Raw genomic sequence first — 15154 nt, forward strand, 5'->3', positions numbered from 1 at the left:
CTTGCCACCTTCTTTCACCACAAGATCCAGGACATCTACAAAGTCTTCAGGAACCAAATCCCCCCAGCACCGCTCTCCACATTGGACCTAGCACCTCCCCAGAGACTGAACTCCTGGAGCCCCATCGCCATAGAGGACACCCAAAGACTGATGAACTCCATCCATTCGGGAGCACCCTCGGATCAATGCCCTCATCATATCCTCAATCTGGCCAGTGCCACCACAGCACCGGAGCTCTTACAAACCATTAACTGATCCTTCGAGACTGCCACATTCCCCTCAGACTGTAAACATGCTGAAATCAGCCCGCTACTCAAGAAACCCACCACGACACTAAGGAGCTGATGAACTACAGACCCATCTCTCTGCTCCCTTTCCAGGCCAATATAACGGAGAAAGCTGTCAACCAGCCACTCACCAAATTCCTTGAGATACACCATATCCTCGACCTATCCCTGTCCAGATTCAGAAGCATCCACAGCACCGAAACAGCACTCTTAGCAGCCACCGACAACATATGCATCATACTGGACCGTTGAGGCACAGCCAAACTCATCCTCCACAACCTCTCTGCTGCAGTTGACACCATCTCCCACTTCCCCCTCTGCGACAGACTGCATGACACCGGCATCCGAGACAAAGTCCTGGACTGGATCAGGTCCTTCCTCAGCAGAAGAACATAGGGCCTGGGGGTGTTTGTGGTCATCATTTGTGTTAAAGAGGGCATCTGTGTGCTGCACTGAATCTTACTGCACTGTGAGGAATCTGTGTCAATGTACTGCATCTTACTGCACTGTGAGGAATCTGTACACACTGCACTGCATCTTACTGCACCAAGGGATGTCTGCACTGCATCTTACTGCACTGCGAGAAGTCTGTGCATGCTGCACTGCATCTTACTGCACTGTGAGGAAGCTGTTCACACTGCACTGCATCTTTCTGCACTGTGAGGAATCTGTGCACTGTACTGCATCTTAATGCACTGTGAGAAATCTGTGCATGCTGCACTGCATCTTACTAAAACTGTGAGGGATCTGTACACTGCACTGCATCTTAATGTAATTTGAGAAATCTGTGGACACTGCACTGCATCTTCCTGCACTATGATAAGTATGTGTACAGCACTGCATCTTACTGCACTGTGAAGAATTTCTACACTGCACTGTATCTTGCTGTCAGAAATCTGTCACTGCACTGTATCCTGCTGCACTATGATTAATCTGTGCCACTGCACTGCATCTTACTGCACTGTGAGAAATCTGTGCATGCTGCACTGCATTTTAGGGATCTGTACACTGCACTGCATCTTAATGCAATTTGAGGAATCTGTGGACACTGCACTGCATCTTCCTGTACTATAAGTATGTGTACAGCACTGCATCTTACTGCACTGTGAGAAATTTCTACACTGCACTGTATCTTGCTGTCAGAAATATGTCACTGCACTGTATCTTGCTGCACTATGATTAATCTGTGCCACTGCACTGCATCTTACTGCACTGTGAGAAATCTGTGCACACTGCTCTGTATCTTACTGTACTGTGAGGAATCTGCTTACACTGCACTGCATTTTACTGCACTGTGAGGGATCTGTACACTGCACTGTATCTTAATGCACTTTGAGAAATCTCTGCACACTGCACTGCATCTTAGTCCACTATGAGGAATCTGTGCCAATGCACTACGTCTTACTGCACTATGAGGAATATGTGCATGTTGCATCTTACTGCACTATGTGGAATCTGTACACACTGCACTGCATCTTACTGCACCATGAGGAATCTGTACACACTGCACTGCATCGAACTGCACTGTGAGGAATCTATGCATGCTGCACTTCATCTTACTGCACTGTGAAAGATATGTGCACACTGCACTGTTTTTACTGCACTGTGAGGAATTCGTACCCACTCCACTGCCTTTTACTGGAGTATGAGAAATCTGTGCACCAGGCACTGCCTTTTAGTGTACTATTAGTAATCAGTGCACACTGCACTGCAGTTTACAAGACGCAGCCAGCAGAAGCCCATTTCTGTGCACTGTGGAGCGGTCACGCAGTCAGTACTGCCTTTAGCTTTCTTAGAACCGTTTGAAACTATGAGACCAAATGCGGTTTTAATTACTCGAATCCTGGACTATGTTTAACCTGACACTAAACAACGGGCCTTGATAAACTGGATACAGAGGGACCAAAATGCATAATAAGTGTAAAAGTGTGTGTAGAGGAAATGTTGTGCACATTGCCATTTCTGCATTTCTGGCTAAGAATTCCACTGTTAATACACTCCTGACGGGTACCATGTTACATGTCAGGCATCAGTGGAGCCATCAGTGGCATTCTGGCTGGGCGCTGAGACGCTTGTGACATAAAACTTACTTCAATCACTCGGTGAGTCCTCTTATTGCTTGAATGTGTTTTTTGTTTGCCAAAGAGGAGTTGTGGGAGTGTTTGAACTGGAAACACAGTAGCAAGAGTCTAACCCAATGAGTTGTACTGTTTCTATTTGGCACCACTTTCACACTGACTAGTTTTGTTTATGAACATTGCAGGAAGAGCTACTGAGTCCTAAAGACTTGTGAGAAAACCCAAGCACTACCCCTGAGTTTAGGAATGAACCCAGGGCTCATCCTTATTTCAAGCTAAAACTCTTTGCTCTTAAATACTATACACAGCGGCAATTTAAAGTTCACTGAGGTCACAAGAGTCTTTAGTCTCATGATTTCATTTCACCCAATGCCTACTGCCAAGACAGCAAGGACAGACACTGACTCAGAGTCACACACACCTATAGGTAGGCCCAGCTACCCATGGTGCGAGCGGGCAAGGCACAGTTTAATGTGTTTGGCAGCGAGCACTGCCGGGAGCCCGCCGCTGCACCTCACACTGCGCAGTCAGCACTGCCGGGAGCCCGCCGCTGCACCTCACACTGTGCAGTCAGCACTGCCGGGAGCCCGCGCTGCACCTCACACTGCGCAGTCAGCACTGCCGGGAGCCCGCGCTGCACCTCACACTGCGCAGTCAGCACTGCCGGGAGCCCGCGCTGCACCTCACACTGCGCAGTCAGCACTGCCGGGAGCCCGCGCTGCACCTCACACTGCGCAGCCAGCACTGCTGGGAGCCCGCACTGCTGGGAGCCCGCGCTGCACCTCACACTGCGCAGCCAGCACTGCCGGGAGCCCGCCGCTGCACCTCACACTGTGCAGTCAGCACTGCCGGGAGCCCGCGCTGCACCTCACACTGCGCAGTCAGCACTGCCGGGAGCCCGCGCTGCACCTCACACTGCGCAGTCAGCACTGCCGGGAGCCCGCGCTGCACCTCACACTGTGCAGCCAGCACTGCCGGGAGCCTGCCGCTGCACCTCACACTGCGCAGCCAGCACTGCTGGGAGCCCGCACTGCTGGGAGCCCGCGCTGCACCTCACACTGCGCAGCCAGCACTGCCGGGAGCCCGCCGCTGCACCTCACACTGTGCAGTCAGCACTGCCGGGAGCCCGCGCTGCACCTCACACTGCGCAGTCAGCACTGCCGGGAGCCCGCGCTGCACCTCACACTGCGCAGTCAGCACTGCCGGGAGCCCGCGCTGCACCTCACACTGTGCAGCCAGCACTGCCGGGAGCCTGCCGCTGCACCTCACACTGCGCAGTCAGCACTGCCGGGAGCCCGCGCTGCACCTCACACTGCGCAGTCAGCACTGCCGGGAGCCCGCGCTGCACCTCACACTGCGCAGTCAGCACTGCCGGGAGCCCGCGCTGCACCTCACACTGTGCAGCCAGCACTGCCGGGAGCCTGCCGCTGCACCTCACACTGCGCAGCCAGCACTGCTGGGAGCCCGCACTGCTGGGAGCCCGCGCTGCACCTCACACTGCGCAGCCAGCACTGCCGGGAGCCCGCACTGCACCTCACACTGTGCAGTCAGCACTGCCGGGAGCCCGCGCTGCACCTCACACTGCGCAGTCAGCACTGCCCGGAGCCCGCGCTGCACCTCACACTGTGCAGTCAGCACTGCCGGGAGCCCGCGCTGCACCTCACACTGCGCAGTCAGCACTGCCGGGAGCCCGCGCTGCACCTCACACTGCGCAGTCAGCACTGCCGGGAGCCCGCGCTGCACCTCACACTGTGCAGTCAGCACTGCCGGGAGCCCGCCGCTGCACCTCACACTGCGCAGTCAGCACTGCTGGGAGCCCGCACTGCTGGGAGCCCGCGCTGCACCTCACACTGCACAGTCAGCACTGCCGGGAGCCCGCGCTGCACCTCACACTGCGCAGTCAGCACTGCTGGGAGCCCGCGCTGCACCTCACACTGCGCAGCCAGCACTGCCGGGAGCCTGCCGCTGCACCTCACACTGCGCGGTCAGCGCTGCCGGGAGCCCGCGCTGCACCTCACACTGCGCAGTCAGCACTGCCGGGAGCCCGCCGCTGCACCTCACACTGCGCAGTCAGCACTGCCGGGAGCCCGCCGCTGCACCTCACACTGCGCAGTCAGCACTGCCGGGAGCCCGCGCTGCACCTCACACTGTGCAGCCAGCACTGCCGGGAGCCCGCCGCTGCACTTCACACTGCGCAGTCAGCACTGCCGGGAACCCGCCGCTGCACCTCACACTGCGCAGTCAGCACTGCCGGGAGCCCGCGCTGCACCTCACACTGCGCAGTCAGCACTGCCGGGAGCCCGTGCTGCACCTCACACTGCGCAGCCAGCACTGCCGGGAGCCTGCCGCTGCACCTCACACTGCGCAGTCAGCGCTGCCGGGAGCCCGCGCTGCACCTCACACTGCGCAGTCAGCACTGCCGGGAGCCCGCGCTGCACCTCACACTGTGCAGTCAGCACTGCCGGGAGCCCGCCGCTGCACCTCACACTGCGCAGTCAGCACTGCTGGGAGCCCGCACTGCTGGGAGCCCGCGCTGCACCTCACACTGCGCAGTCAGCACTGCCGGGAGCCCGCGCTGCACCTCACACTGCGCAGTCAGCACTGCTGGGAGCCCGCGCTGCACCTCACACTGCGCAGCCAGCACTGCCGGGAGCCTGCCGCTGCACCTCACACTGCGCAGTCAGCGCTGCCGGGAGCCCGCACTGCACCTCACACTGCGCAGTCAGCACTGCCGGGAGCCCGCCGCTGCACCTCACACTGCGCAGTCAGCACTGCCGGGAGCCCGCCGCTGCACCTCACACTGCGCAGTCAGCACTGCCGGGAGCCCGCGCTGCACCTCACACTGTGCAGCCAGCACTGCCGGGAGCCCGCCGCTGCACTTCACACTGCGCAGTCAGCACTGCCGGGAGCCCGCGCTGCACCTCACACTGCGCAGTCAGCACTGCCGGGAGCCCGCGCTGCACCTCACACTGCGCAGTCAGCACTGCCGGGAGCCCGTGCTGCACCTCACACTGCGCAGCCAGCACTGCCGGGAGCCTGCCGCTGCACCTCACACTGCGCAGTCAGCGCTGCCGGGAGCCCGCGCTGCACCTCACACTGTGCAGTCAGCACTGCCGGGAGCCCGCGCTGCACCTCACACTGTGCAGCCAGCACTGCCGGGAGCCCGCCGCTGCACTTCACACTGCGCAGTCAGCACTGCCGGGAGCCCGCCGCTGCACCTCACACTGCGCAGTCAGCACTGCCGGGAGCCCGCGCTGCACCTCACACTGCGCAGTCAGCACTGCCGGGAGCCCGCGCTGCACCTCACACTGCGCAGCCAGCACTGCCGGGAGCCCGCCGCTGCACCTCACACTGCGCAGTCAGCGCTGCCGGGAGCCTGCCGCTGCACCTCACACTGTGCAGTAAGCACTGCCGGGAGCCCGCCGCTGCACCTCACACTGCGCAGTCAGCGCTGCCGGGAGCCCGCGCTGCACCTCACACTTCGCAGACCAGCATACATTCACACCTGCGACTGACACACAGACCGCACCTGCCACTAAAGAGTGGGGTGTTTGCCTCAGCAGGCAATCTGACCACCCTGCTCTGCAGCCATGAATCAATGCCTGTGAATGAGAGTTTCCTGGTCTTCGGCGCTGCCCGGACTGGATGGAGACGGTGCTAGGGGGAGACCCGAATAAGTGCAACTCACAGTACTTCTTTCATGGTTTCCTAATGTAATTTACTGTTAGGAGCGCATCACTCAGCCTAAAGTTACAGCTGAGAGCTCTGCATTGCAGCAATCACACTGTCTGCACAATGTAGAGCTCAGCCACATAATTGCAGTGAGTCGCTGTCTGCAGTATGATCAGGTTACAAGGGCACTAGGTTAGTGCACTTCCATTTATGGTGATTTGCAGCAATTTTAAAATCTCTGATATTTTTTATCTTTCCCTCATCTTCATTGCTTGATTTTGCTCGTGAGAAACTGTCACTGATAGTCATTGAATATTACTCATAACCCCAGCAGATATGTCTTTGTTTTATAAGTGAACATATGAAGAGAGGGAAGTGGTCAACAAAGCAGCACAGAAATGAAAACTTATTTCGTGGCAAAACTTCGGTATGTCGTTTGAGGATACACAGCGTAATAAATATAAAGAAAAGGAAAATTGGGAAAAAACTGTCCAGTTTAATTGTTGCAGATGCCTCCATTTTCACACATTAATAATGAATTAAAAATCATAATTTTAATTCACATTGACAAAGCAGCAAATAAAGAGACATAAAGTCCCTGGTTACAAAGCCTGGTAAACAGAGGCCTCAGGTTCAAAAGTTTAAGAAGAAAATAATGTCCTTAAACCCACATGCCAAACTCAATTTGGGCCAAACTGCCAGAGATGTATGAAGATAAGCAGCTGTATTAAATGTAAAGAATAACCCACGCGAACGATAAAAATGAATAAAAAGTGCAGTTTAATTGCAGCAGCTGACTACTTTTTCGTATGTTTAGTGAAACACCAGAAGTCATTTCACTTCACTCCTGGAGGCGGCGGTTCTCTCAGCGGCCACTAGAGGGCCTTCCTCGCCTGATGTACTCCACTGAGCACATTTTATGAAAGGGAGTAGGGTTTCCTCTTCCGGGTCAGCGGCGGCAGAGACAGCACCAGCAGCGGATGCTGACATCACTTCCGGCTTTTCCCTCTGTGTCCATCCTGCTGCAGAGGAGTAAGGACCCCCTGTTTGTGCAGTTATCTTCATCTTCAGACCCTAACAGACCCCCCTCAGATCCCAAATCTGCACCTGCCCCACCTCCCCTCCCCAGCCTCAGGAGGAGAGAGCCTGGAAATGTCTGCACAGGTTTCTGCTCAGGTAGGAGATTGTCAGCACCTTCTGCTGTGTTTGTAGAAATAGATTGAATAATCCTGGAGGAAATCTCTACCAGGAGCCGGGCTGAGCTGGGCTCTTCTATCCGGGGACCTCTGGGGGGCTTTCCTTCCGGCCCTGGGGGTGTTTGTGGTCATCCTTTGTGTTAAAGAGGGGATCTGTGCACTGCATTGCGTCTTTCTGCACTGTGAGGGATCTGTGCCCTGCATCTTACTGCACTGAGGGATCTGTGCACTGCATCTTACTGCAATATGAAGAATCTGTACACACTGCACTGCATCTTACTGCACTATGAGAATTCTGTGCACTGCATCTTAATGCACTTTGATGAATCTATGCTACTGCAGGGCATCTTACTGCACTGTGAGGAGACTGTGCACACTGTACTGCATCTTACTGCATTTTGAGGAATCTGTGCACACTGCACTCCAATTTACTGCACTGTGAGGAGTCTGTCCACGCTTCACTGAATCTTACTGCACTATGAGGAATCTGTGCACACTGCACTGCATCTTACTGCACTATGAGGAATTTAAGCACACTCCACCTTACTACACTATGAGGAATGTGTATCACTGCACTGCAACTTACTGCACTATGAGGAGTCTGTGCTGTGCAATGCATCTTACTGCACTGCGAGGAATCTATGCATGCTCCACTTCATCTTACTGCAATGTGAGAGATCTGTGCACACTGCACTGCTTTTTACTGCACTATTTGGAATCTGTGCCCACTGCACTGCCTTTTACTGCACTATGAGAAATTTGTGCTCACTACACTGCCTTTTACTGCAGTGTGAGAAATCTGTGCACACAGCACTGCTTTTTAGTGTGCTATTAGTAATCAGTGCACACTGCACTGCAGCTTACAAGACGCAGGCAGAAAAGCCCATTCATGTGCACTGTGTGGCGGTCACCGACTCAGTACTGCCTTTAGCTCCCTTAGAAAACGTAAAAATTATGAGACAAATTGTGATTATAATTATTCAAATCATGCACAGTGTTTTAACGTGACACTAAATAAAGGGCCTTGATAAACTGTATACAGAGGCACCAAAGTGCAGGACTCGTACTTCAAGGTTTTGGACATTCGCAGAGATACTATCAAAAAAGACAACCTCAGTCTAATTTAACAACAAAACATTAAGTATGATCTGTCTGTTGAAGTATGCATCTGTGTATACCTCAGTAGGCGTCTGGTGATGGTGACTAAACCAACATCCATCAAACCTTGCTTGTCTCTTAACCCTTTGTTATCCATGGTAGACTTGCCATTAATTTCTAGCTCATCTCGGGCAATCAGGGACTCAGTGTCGGCCCATTGGAATCTTTTCTTGAACTAGCTCTCCTACTTTGGGAGCCACCCGCTAGTAGCTTTGAAAACCTTATCAGAGTGCCTCAAATTAGATAGCTTGTCTCTTACTCCTCGGAGTCTCTCAAGACATTAAAATGTTGGTCCAGGTCAAATTCTTTTTCTTCTGCCATCTTTCCAGGACTATCAAGATCAGGCACATACATAGATTCTCTGAAGAGCATCTCACATGGAGGGCGAACATTTAGTAGACAAATTATTTAATGCTTTCTGAACTCCATCCAGATTATGTGGCCAACTCATTCTTGTACTTCACACCATTATCACACCCTTTTAACCAATTGCTCAGCGTCAAATGGGGTTGAGTAATGCAGACATACTACCAGAGCAGACAAGCAGACATAGCTTATGAGAATGCGCCAATGCAGGACTATTGTCTGAATGAAAGATATAAAGATCACCCTAGACACCCCTCGACCATCAGCATTCCCTTACGACCAAACCCACAGGAATCTGTAGCATGAATCAACACCAACCAATATATACTTGCACTGGTTTACTAGATCGATTGAGCATTATCCCAATTACCCGGAACGAGCTACTGGAGATAGTAAAGCCAGTCTGCTCTAGTCTTGGAACAGTAGAGCATTTTATTTGTCATGAGCTGCTTTAATTATGCCTAATCTAACTTGTTTGTTAAGAATTTGTCTTGCTTTCACTGCAGGTAATGTAACCGTCAGAGTGTTAACTTGATTGAATGTGTAGGAGTATTTGCAGAGAAAGCCATCTGGAGGCTTTTCACCCTTAATGATTGCTTGGATCTCCGGCAAAATGTCCCTCTCAAACTTGGTTTGAGATCTGGATGCCTCTGATAACGTAAAAGTATGAACTTCTGCCTTTCAGCTAACTTGGCTTCACAGTTCTGTTTAGCATGAATTCCCTTACTTTTATGGGCCATGCTACGCTGAATATGGGCCAAAGGAAGTTTGGGACAGATATATAAATATTTGGAATAGCTATTCCTAATGTATGAAACAAATGGAGTTTAATTTAGCGATTACTAGCGGGTCGCAAATTGGCCTACCTCTTGAATATTAATGAAGTAGATCTCGACCCATTAGGAATCACTGCCATCACAAGGATAGTGGCCTGCTGAGTTCAAAAGACCACTATGTCTGATTGCTTTTAAATAAAGCAGCCCTTAAAGGAAAACAGGATGTGTTTAAGAAGAAAAGATTATTTCTTTGATTTTGTTTGCTTAAAAAGTATGCACTGATCCCACAAACCAATGCCTTCTTTTAAATAAACTTTTGTTTTTTACATTCACAACTTGAAATGGGTCCTGGGGGGACCCCTTCCCATTTGCAAATACATCACCACTACACTTTGGTAGACGGTAAACTCTTAAAGTTTTGCAATTGGAATTTGCTTGCAAAACATTAATACATACCATCCTGATTCAATATTTGAAAGGGTCACCCCTTCCAAATAGCAAATCGGTATTTGGTCGCAAACCAAAGTTGCGATTCGGTAACATGTTACAGAGTATTAGTTTGGATTTGATACTTACCATAATGCTTTTTTGCAGTCCCAAACTGGCCGATTCTGCGAACTTGTCCATTTGCAAACAGAAAAAAGTTTGATACATGTGGCTTTTTGTCTTTTAAGACAGCTACCTTTCCTTAAAGTTATTTGTCTTCAATTGTTTTCACTTTTGAATCTCTGAATCCTTTAAAAAGCCATTGTGCTAAATGAACATTGTACCTTTGGACACAGAAGGATGAAGCTGACACTATTAGTGAGAGAATTGATGGATCGGACTTCTGTAGTGCAAGCAGCAAGGCATGAATGTCTGCGAGCTGTGCAGCACAATCACCACAGGGTTTTAATGTGAATCTATAGTGCATTAAACTTGGCGTTTGCACATTTTCCCTGTACTGAATCACAAGTCACAGAGTATTTCTATATAGATACAACCGCAGGCTGTGCTGAGCATCTGTATAGAAGACTCTCTTAGAGTCCTCAATGGGTAGGATGTTAGGCATTTGTAGTGTATTTTGTGTATAGTGGAAAAATTCTTCAATGCGGAGAATCAGATAATTTTAAAATTTTACGTCAACTGTACTTAAAGATGGAGGCTACTGCACCTAGTGCAGGTGTAGAGAGCAAGCATTAGAAATGCTTGCTTTTGTCACCAATTCTAGTGTCTGAATAGGAGAAGCTATAATGATTAGTTTCATTTGCAACAAAGGGCTCACTTTCAAACTGGCCATTTGTGCTGCACTAATAATTTTGACAGTAGGACCAAAGCGTGCTTCACCTGTGGACTACAAATGTGATTTGTAAGCAGTAGGAACTGCCCTTCATTGTAGGCTATGTATGTGTAACCCAAAAGCTCAGTACAGTGTGGCAAATAAGTATTTGTGAAGTTAAAAATAAAACCATCAGGGCTTATAATTTTAACATATTTGTACACTATAGGTTGGCACATGTCCGTAGTAAGTCTGGTGCCAACCCCTACTCTTGCTAGATAATTCATATCTGTGGAAAATCTCATTCAAGTAAGTGATTTTAGATTTAAGTTGATTTTATAACCGTTTGTGGCCAGTATTGTCACTGTCCACTCCGCCCTAGTTAGACCTCGTCATGTTTTATGTAAATGTTGTCAATAGAAGATTGTGCCTCTGGATCTCCATCGTGGGTGCTGAAAATATACCAGGACTATTATTATAGCTCACTGGCAATCATTTAAAAAAGAATTGAGGGGGAGTGTGGCCAAGACGCGTCTCCCCTGAGCTCCTCATGTCAGGCCCCAAATCCCCCCATAAATGGCAAATCTTTGCAAAAGTGGCACTCACCCTTGGTCTCCCCAACCTTGGTAGTGGCAGAGCAAGTTGTGGGCCCACCTGAGCCCCACCGTAGCTGTTTCTTGGTAGAATCTGCCTGCTCCCGATGACTGGAGGAGGCACTGTGGCCATCTTGGGGCTGCGTTGTAGGGATAATGCTACCTGGATTATGCTGTGTTACGGGAGCCAGCTCAGAGGTGTGGAGGCTCATAGTGGGCACCGTACATAGGTGAGCCGCCACAGTGTTTGCAGTACCATGATGAATTCTGCGTGCCCTCCTGTTGAGGAGCCCACTGCTGGAGCTCTAACGTCAGGCCCTCTGGGGAGAGTGGGTCTGCTCGACAGACGCTGAACACCTGGGTGATGGTCTTTTTGGGGGACCCTCAGCTTGTTTGATAGACACTAGACCCTGTGCAGCCATCACAGACAAGATGGCCACCCGGGGGTGAAAGCGCAGTAGATAAGCACACTAAAAAGCCCAGCAGTCCCACCCACCTGACGCAGATCTTAGTGGCACTGTTGTAAAATGAATGTGTGCCAGGCCCACGGGCCATAAATATACCTTTCAGCCAAATTTGTCTTACTTCTTCGCTGCCCCAGCCAGCAGCTCTGCAGCGCCATATCGCCTGGGGGAAGCATTCATCTTTAATGGACTGGGGGGCAGTTACTGTTGAAGTCCCCAGTGGCAGGCGGGCAGGGACTGTTGCAGACCTTCCTCGGATGAGGGCACTCCGCCTTGACCTCCTTCCTTGACAGACATCTTGCCTTATTGGCGGTCAGCTAGCATGTTTTCTACCTCCTGCTGGACATTGATTTTTTCCGTTGACTCTAACTGTGAGTATTAATGGGGATAGGGGATCCGCATGGGGTTTTCAGGAGCCTGCCCCTACCTTGTTGAACTGTACTGTTTTTCTCCAAGACTCTTTATTTGAACTATTTCTTGTGTGAGGTTCTATAGACCTTATTGACAGCAAGTTGTTGGGTTGACCACTGGCTGCTCAGCTCTGCGCCTATTTTGGTTTTGTTTCTGTTCTGTTATTTAGTTTTTATTTGTTTTTATTGATAAACATGTGCCCCATGATCCGGATTGACGAAGACGGGCCACACTCTGAACACTACACTTTCCACATGAGTAGGAATCCCTTACATACATTTCCATGACTGCAGATCATTTCCCTCACTGTCCAAGGCTTCAGTACCCCGCTCATTTACAGGATGGTGATGAATTGTCTACGCCTCAAGAAGGTGGATGTGGCACTCCTGCTGGAGACGCATCGCCTCCAAATCGATACAAAAGTCTCTACTCCTATTGGTACCTTACACTGTTTCACTCAGCTTATACTCGTAAATCCCAGGGGTTGGTTATTCTTCTCTGACGAGACCTCTCCTTTGTACTGGACTGTACAAACAGGGATCGGGAGGGACCGCAGCAGATGCTACGCAGCATGTTTGGCTCTGCCCAGATGACTATCGCTTCTATATACAGCCTTAACGATGATAGTGGGGAGTTCTACTCTGACCTTTTACTGAGGATCTCTCACTTTGGAAGACGCACATGTAATAATTAGGGGGTCTTTAATATCCCCCTTGACTCCCGACTTGGTCGCTCTCATCCCCAACAGGATGAACCTTGCACACCTCCAGCTTTAACTCAGGGGATCCTAGGCCAGGCCTTCATAGATCCCTGGTGGAATCACCACCGTCAGGAGCGTGACTACACATTCTGTTCTCATGTCCACAAGACATACTCATGATTTGATTATTTCTAATACTCAAATGCTTGATTTTGTCACCAATTTTAGTGTTGGAATAGGAGAAACTATAATTATTAGCTTCACTTGCGACAAAGGGCACTCTTCCAGACTGGCGGTTTGTTCCGCACTAAGCCTACTTCTCAGGCTTGTGACACTAAAATCAGTGTTCAAGTCCTATCTAACGACATCCTGGTGTGGTTGATATTAGGTTTCACTTTTCTCACAGCTCCCATTTCCAGGGCCATGGGTCATCAATAAAGTTGCAATTTGAGATCCAGCCCTTCGTGACTGCATTAAGGATGTCATCAAACATAATTTTACCAAAAACAACACCAGCGAGGTGTGCCCTGTGACTCTATGGGATGCCACAAAAGCAGACTTCCGCGGGGCGCTTATTTCCCACACTGCAATATTTGAACAAGTGACCAAACTCTGGAAGCAGGAATTATAAACATAGATTCCGCAAGTGGAGATGAAACACATAGAGGGAGGCTCCCATAGGACCATATGGGATTTGCGACAACTCAGGGGCGAACTTGACCATGTTTTTATTAAAGATGAACAGGGGGATAAGGCGGATAGGCTCATGGCCCATAAGTTACAAATCTGTTCCACACGTAAACATATCAGGGAGATTGAAAACGATGAGGGCCACCTTCAACAGGAGACGGAGGATATAAAGTGTTTCATCACTACTATCCCACTTTTTACTAGTCCCAACACCTCGATGACCAACATCAAGATGATCACCTTCTTACTTACACCCCACCAGATAGGGCTGAGGAGTTTAACTTCCTAGAAGACATTACCCTGGATGAGGTCCGTCCAGTGATTAGTAATCACCCCTCGCGGAATGCCCCAGGACTGGACGGGTACTCGGCTACATTCTATAAAGCCTACGCCTTCCTCCAGATAGAACACCTGGTGAAGGTGCTCAGTTCTATTTTTCTGGAGTGGTTACTGATACCATGTTGGAAACTCATATTATCCTACTTATAAAGCCGGGTAAACCTGCTACATGCTCCCCCTTTTACGGGCCCATGGTGCTATTTAACTGCAACGTGAAATTGTTCGCGTCAATCCTTGTGATCTGTCTTCATCACATCTAGCCTTCTCTTATAGCCCTACTTCAATCTGGCTTCATTTGTAATCTACAGTCAAACAATAACACACACTTAATGGTTGTACTTATGTAAGTGGCTGACTAGCGCAAGCAACCAATGTCTCTTGTTGTGTAGCTATTGTAGCCATGTTTTAGGCACATTGTTTTAGCTAACTAGGCCTGAAGCTGTTTACCTCACCCGTCTACGTTTTAATCAGCATTGCTTTGTTTTTCTAGCAATAGCTTCACTTGCGGTGCTGTTTTATTTCCCTCTATCTTATTGTTCTTTCGCCTAGGAAAGCACTGCGTTCTTGGTAGGAAATTTCACTTTGTGCACTTCCTAAGCTACAGTCAGATAGGGTTGCCAACAAACGTGGTACGCTGTGTCTCCTGCATTCACAGAAAACAACACACTCATACGTGGGGACCATTTCCTAGAATGTCAGCTGGTTTATTATAGAACACCCCTTAGTCCTAGATTAGTGAGAGGGAGATTCCAACCAGATGACCACGACTGTATGCTGATTACTGCAAGCTTCGCTACAGCTACCTGCTGAGATGACCAAGCCCTGATTCTGATGGGGATGGTGTCTTTTTAGACCTAAACCCTCCTTTTCAGGTATGAGGGATGATGTTCTCCCAGGGGAAACCCGAAGGGCAAATTGGGCTTAGTATGCTGTGCTCATAATCAGCGTAGGTGAGGGGTTATAGATCCACTCCCCTGTTTAGACAGTATGGTAGGAAAGTTCTTGTGTTTTACATTCTTAGTCACATGCCTGCTCCTATTATCTTTCATTATCCTCGTTATTGCTAAGCACCTGCTTTTATCTAAGATGCAGATATATTAATAAATGCTTATTTAAATATATTCTGCCTCTGTTGTCTTTGCCTGAGTGAGATCTTAGTAACTGAG

At 49.9% G+C, this 15154-nt stretch overlaps 1 protein-coding gene across 3 annotated transcripts in view; it reads left to right on the forward strand.

Annotated features, from left to right (window-relative positions):
* Positions 1-15154, forward strand: part of LOC138287327 (zinc finger protein 850-like) — a 144575-nt gene that overhangs the window by 78583 nt on the left and 50838 nt on the right. Inside the window, exon 1 of one of the 3 annotated variants that reach the window (XM_069227680.1) lies at positions 7040-7213. The exons of the other annotated variants lie outside the window; for them this stretch is intronic. The gene's annotated coding sequence lies outside the window, so the exon portion shown is untranslated. Of the gene's footprint in view, positions 1-7039; positions 7214-15154 lie in introns of those variants that run through there. 3 annotated transcript variants of the gene reach the window in all.

Source organism: Pleurodeles waltl, chromosome 4_1 (genome assembly GCF_031143425.1).
Source record: "Pleurodeles waltl isolate 20211129_DDA chromosome 4_1, aPleWal1.hap1.20221129, whole genome shotgun sequence".
NCBI classification, from domain to species: Eukaryota; Metazoa; Chordata; class Amphibia; order Caudata; family Salamandridae; genus Pleurodeles; species Pleurodeles waltl.